We start from the raw sequence: 6430 nt of genomic DNA, 5'->3' as shown, positions 1-6430 counted from the left end.
TCCCCATCTCTCCCTCTCCCCATCTCTCCCCTCTCCCCATCTCCCCTCTCCCCCTCTCCCCATCTCCTCCCTCTCCCCATCTCTCACTCTCCCCATCTCTCCCTCTCCCCATCTCCCCCATCCCCATCTCCCCCTCTCCCCATCTCTCCCTCTCCCCCTCTCCCCCATCTCCCCAGCTCCCCTTCTCCCCTCTTCTCATTCTCCCCCTCTCCCAATCTCCACCACTCTCCCTCTCCCCATCTCCCCATCTCCACCCTCTCCCTCTCTCCATATTTCCTCCTCTCCCCCTCTCCCAAGCTCCACCACTCCCCCTCTCCTCATCTCCACCTCCCCCTCTCCCCTCTCCATCTCCACCTTCTCCCTCTCTCCACATGCCCCCCTCCCAAGCTCCCCCTCTCCCCTCTCCCCATCTCCCCGTCTCTCCATCTCCACCTCTCCCTCTCTCCACACTGCCCCCTCCCAAGCTCCCCCTCTCCCCCTCTCCCTCATCTCCCCATTTCCCCCTCTCCACATCTCCACCTCTCCCCATCTTCCACTTCTCCCCCTCTCCCCTCTCCCCATCTCCACTTCTCTCCCCTCTCCCCATTGCCTCCTTTCCCCATCTCTCCACCTCTCCCAATTGCTCCCCTCTCCCCCCTCTCCCCATCTCCTCCTCTCCCATTGTCTCCTCTCCCCTCTCCCCCATCTCCCCTCTCCCCCTCTCACCATATCAACCCTCTCCCTCCTCCCCCCATTTCCTCCTCCTTCCCCATCTCCACCTCTCCCCCATCCCCCTCTCCCCCTTCCCCCCACTCCTCCCCATTTCTCCTCTCCCCATCTCCCCCTCTCCACATCTCCACCTACCCCCTCTCCCCATCTCCACCACTCCCCCCTCCCCCCCATCTCTCCACCTCTCCCCCCTCTCCCCCATTGACCCCCTCTCCCCTGTCTCTCCACCTCTCCCCCTCTCCCCCTCTCCCCATCCTCCCATCTCCACCTCTCCCCTCTCCCCATTGCCCCCTCTCCCCCCTTTCCCCCTCTTCCCCCAATCCCCCTCTCCCATTCACCCCCCCCTCCCCATCTCCACCTCTCCCCCTCTCCCCAAATCCTCTCTCCCCATCTCCCACCTCACGCCTCTCCCAATCTCCCCACCTCTCCACCTCTCCCCAATGCCTCCTCTCCCCATTGCCTCCTCTCCCCCTCTCCCACTCTCCACTTCTCCCCCTCTCCCCATTCCCTCCTCTCCCCCCACTCCACATCTCCCCATCTCCACCTCTCCCCCTCTCCCCCATCTCCCCATATCTCCACCCCTCCCCATTACCTCCTCTCCCCATCCTCCACCTCTCCCCCTCTCCCCCATCTCCCCCTCTCCCCATTTCCCTCCTCTCCCCCCCTCTCCCCATCTCATCATCTCCACATCTCCCCCTCTCCTCATTGCCTCCTCCTTCACATTTCTCTCCTGCAAGCTATCTAGTTACCTACCAAAGTAGTCAGGTGAGTGTCTAACTTATTAATTAAACTTCCTAGCTAATAAACTTTATCATTGTTTTAGCTGATTTATGCCTGGTTAGCAATGTCATGTTTTATGGGATAGAGTGAAACACATTTAGTTGCTTTATCAGTTTTGATCTGGCAGCACCACTGACTGGCTAGCTAGCTAACGTTAGCTATCATATTTTGCACAATTTATGTGATAGCTTGTTAGCTAACTAATGATTTGCCTAAACACTTATTTTTAGGTGGATTAGTTGCTGTTTTTTAGCTAACACCACATATGCGTGTCAATGTGCTGGTCTAACTGTTCAGTAGCGTGTTAGCTAGCACAACAGCTAAAGGAAGCAACAACATGAGCTGACTTGACATTAAAGCAAACGTCGCTTTTCCAGATGGATACCCTTCCCCTACCCGTGGTGTTGGAAGAGGGGCTGCATTGGGAAGAGGATGCATCAACACCCTGGAAAGATGTTTGTGGTGCACAATTAGTGTATGGTCTTCGAGCTTGATAAGGTAAGCAAGTGCATGTATTATTCTCCTAAATGTAGTCTATAATACATTTGTTCTTTGTAATAATTAGGATATGTCATTGATTTAAACTACACTGCTCAAAAAAATAAAGGGAACACTAAAATAACACATCCTAGATCTGAATGAATGAAATAATCTTATTAAATACTTTTTTTCTTTACATAGTTGAATGTGCTGATAACAAAATCACACAAAAATTATCAATGAAATCAAATTGATCAACCCCATGGAGGTCTGGATTTGGAGTCACCCTCAAAATTAAAGTGGAAAACCACACAGGCTGATCCAACTTTGATGTAATGTCCTTAAAACAAGTCAAAATGAGGCTCCAGTAGTGTCGTGTGTGCCTCCACGTTGCCCTGTATGACCTCCCTACAACGCCTGGGCATGCTCTTTCCTGCATGAGGTGGCGGATGGTCTCTGAGGGATCTCCTCCCAGACCTGTTTTGACTAAAGCATCTACCAACTCCTGGACAGTCTGTGTGCAACGTGGGCGTTGGTGGATGGAGCGAGACATGATGTCCCAGATGTGCTCAATTGGATTCAGGTCTGGGGAACGGGCGGGCCAGTCCATAAGCATCAATGCCTTCCTCTTGCAAGAACTGCTGACACCTCCAGACACATGAGGTCTAGCATTGTCTTGCATTAGGAGGAACCCAGGGACCAACCGCATCAGCATATGGTCTCACAAGGGGTCTGAGGATCTCATCTCGGTACCTAATGGTAGTCAGGCTACCTCTGGCGAGCAGCATGGAGGGCTGTCGGCTCCCCAAAGAAATGCCACCCACACCATGACTGACCCACCGACAAACCGGTCATGCTGGAGGATGTTGCAGGCAGCAGAACGTTCTCCACGGCGTCTCCAGACTCTGTCATGTCTGTCACATGTGCTCAGTGTGAACTTGCTTTCCATCTGTGAAGAGCACAGGGCGCCAGTGGTGAATTTACCAATAATGGTGTTCTCTGGCAAATGCCAAACGTCCTGCACGGTGTTGGGCTGTAAGCACAACCCCCACCTGTGGACGTCGGGCCCTCATACCACCCTCATGGAGTCTGTTTCTGACCGTTTGAGCAGCCTGCACATTTGTGCTGCTGAAGGTCATTTTGCACGGCTCTGGCAGTGCTCCTCCTGCTCCCTCCTTGCACAAAGGCGGAGGTAGCGGTCCTCGCTGCTGGGTTGTTGCCCTCCTACGGCCTCCTCCATGTCTCCTGATGTACTGGCCTGTCTCCTGGTAGCGCCTCCATGCTCTGAGGACCTACGCTGACAGACACAGCAAACCTTCTTGCCACAGCTCGCATTGATGTGCCATCCTGGATGAGCTACACTACCTGAGCCACTTGTGTGGGGTTGTAGACTCCGTCTCATGCTACCACTAGAGGGTGAAAGCACCGCCGAAGAGCTTCAAAAGTGACCAAAACATCAACCAGGAAGCATAGGAACTGAGAAGTGGTCTGTGGTCACCACCTGCAAAACCAGTCCTTTATTGGGGGTGTCTTGCTAATTGCCTATAATTTCACCTGTTGTCTATTCCATTTGCACAACTGCACGTGAAAATGTATTGTCAATCAGTGTTGCTTCCTAAGTGGACAGTTTGATTTCACAGAAGTGTGATTGACTTGGAGTTACATTGTGTTGTTTAAGTGTTCCCTTTTATTTTTGAGCGGTGTGTAGCTAGCTCATATTGATAATGTGTGCTTCTCTCTTTCTTTATAGTAGCAGTAACATGGCAAAAAGTTTACAATTCAATTTGGAAAAACATAATATGAATTGCCATATTAGGCATGACTCGATTTTTTATGTTGCTTTTCTTCCACCCAAGCCCTTATACACCTGAGTCAGGAAGAAGAGACAACTAGTAGAGAACTGTCTCTTAATGATGAAGTCCCCAGTCTAGATTGAAGATGTTTCCATAGCAACATCACTGGAAACTTTTAACAGCTGACCCCGTTTTCCAAAGCCAAACTCCCGTCCATTATCCACTGAGTCTACCTTTTTAAGATGCCAAAATAGAAAAGGTTTTCAGTAATTGTTTCAGTATCCTTATGATTTTTTTTGTGTGTCTTCCTGATTGTTTCCAGTCCATGCATTCAACGAGCTTTGGACCAAGTGTCACGACTTCCGCCGAGGCTGCCTCCCTCCTTGTTCGGGCAGGTTTCGGCGTGCGTCGTCCCAGAATGACAAACGCTGACCGCCACCACAGTGAGGCCCCCGTCTTAGTACCGGGGGATTGGGTCTGGCTCTTGACCCGGAATCTGCCCCTCCACCTGCCCTGTCGGAAGCTGAGCCCGCGGTTTGTGGGGCCGTTCAAAGTCCTGAGGAGAGTCAACGAGGTCACCCTTATAGGTTATTACATTTACATTTACATTTACGTCATTTAGCAGACGCTCTTATCGAGCGTTACTTACAAATTGGTGCATTCAACTTAGGATAACCAGTGGGACAACCACATCTTGATCACACAGTAAGTACACTTCTTCAAACAAGCAGCTGTGGAGCAAAGTCAGTGCAATCAGGGACAACTACATCTCGATCACAATAAGTACATTTCTTTAAACAAGTCAGTGCTAGCATGGTGAAATAAGTCGGGTGTTAGTTTAGACAAAAGACAGTGGTAGTAAAGGGGGGTAGAAGGATTACTATTATACTATTCCAGGTATTCCTTAAAGGGGTGGGGTTTCAAGTGTCTCGGAAGGTGGTCAGTGACTCCGCTGTCCTGGCGTCATGGGGGAGCTTTGTTCCACACTGGGGTGCCAGAGCAGCGAATATGGCTTTGACTGGGCTGAGCGGCATTGTGGTTTAGTAGAAGAACCCATAGAGGTTTGATCTGTGGCTGCAGACTGTATATTCTATGAGCTGCTTTTAGTAGTGGTGATTTAGGAGACATGTCTCTGGTGTGTCTCTGTGTAGTATAAGTATCCCTCGGAGAGACTACTGGGAGGAACTCATAGGGAAGAGTGGTTGTAACAACGCATACATGTGGCTCAAACACAGATAGACTGGATATGGCAACGTCTCTCTCTCTCTCTCTCTCTCTCTCTCTCTCTGTCTCTCTCTCTCTCTCTCTCTCCTCTCTCTCTTCTCTCTCTCTCTCACTCTCTCTCTCTCTCTTCTCTCTCTCTGTCTCTCTCTCTCTCTCTCTCTCTCTCTCTCTCTGTCTCTCTCTCTCTCTCTACCTCTCTCTCTCTCTCTCTCTCTCTCTGTCTCTCGCCTCTCTCTCTCTCTCTCTCTCTCTCTACCTCTCTCTCTCTCTCTCTCTCTCTCTGTCTCTCTCTCTCTCTCTCTCTCTCTCTCTCTCTGTCTGTCTCTCTCTCTCTCTCTCTCTCTCTCTCTCTCTCTCTCTGTCTCTCTGTCTCTCTTTTTCTCTCTCTCTCTCTCTCTCTCTCTCTCTCTCTCTCTCTCTCTCTCTCTCTCTCTCTCTCTCTCTCTCTGCTCTGCCTCTATCTGTTCTCTCTGTTTTCTCTAACTCTCTGTCTGTGTTCTCTGACTCTCTATATATATTCTCTCTGCCTCTCTCTGTCTTTACCACCTCTCACTCTCTATCTGTCTCTCTAACTCTCTCTATCTGCTCTATCTATCTGTTCTCTCTGTTCTCGCTCTCTATCTGTTCTCTCTGACTCTCTATATATGTTCTCTCTGCCTCTCTCTGTCTGTTCTCTCTGACTCTCTATATGTCCTCTCTAACTCTCTCTATCTGCCCTCTCTAACTCTATATGTTCTCTCTGCCTCTCTCTATCTGTCCTCTCTGACTCTATTTTGTCTTCTCTTCCTCTCTCCTATCTGTCCTCTCAACTCTCTATATGTTCTCTCTGCCTCTCTCTATCTTGTCCTCTCTGACTCTGTCTGTCCTCTCTGACTCTATCTCTCTCTGACTCTATCTGTCCTCTCTGACTCTATCTGTCCTCTCTGCCTCTATCTGATGCTCGGATGGAGGGAACCAGCAGAAGGCTGCTGAGGAGATCTCACAGAACAGGGTTGGACCGGCAGCTATTCCTCATGAGGCTGGAGGGGCTGAGTACAGCAGGTCTCTCTGATTTTACTCTGCGGTGCTTGAAACTGGAACTACTAATGCCCACACGATGGGGGTGTGGAGCCTGGGCTGTGGGTGTGGGAGGAGCCTATCTTCCACAACCCAGCCATACCTTTTGAGATCGGTTCAGTCGGCCACCCTGGAAGAGGCGACTGATAACCTTGGGATTACTAAGGCTGGGTGACCTGCGACTGCTGGGAGAGGAGGAGGAAAACCCCAGAAGTCCCTAGCACAACAAACAGGACTAACATCTCTTGAAGCTGCTGGAGGATTCCTGGGAAAGTCCAGGAGGCACCCGTCTGAGCCGGTAAGGGGGTGTTTAGGCGTGAGGGAGGGACACCAATGTCGCCTCTGCGGGTAATGAGACTGAGGCTGTGGGGGCTTGGCAATGCATGGCT

The sequence above is a fragment of the Coregonus clupeaformis genome, chromosome 34 (genome assembly GCF_020615455.1).
Source record: "Coregonus clupeaformis isolate EN_2021a chromosome 34, ASM2061545v1, whole genome shotgun sequence".
Taxonomy (NCBI): Eukaryota; Metazoa; Chordata; class Actinopteri; order Salmoniformes; family Salmonidae; genus Coregonus; species Coregonus clupeaformis.
Note: the sequence above shows the minus strand (reverse complement) of the source record.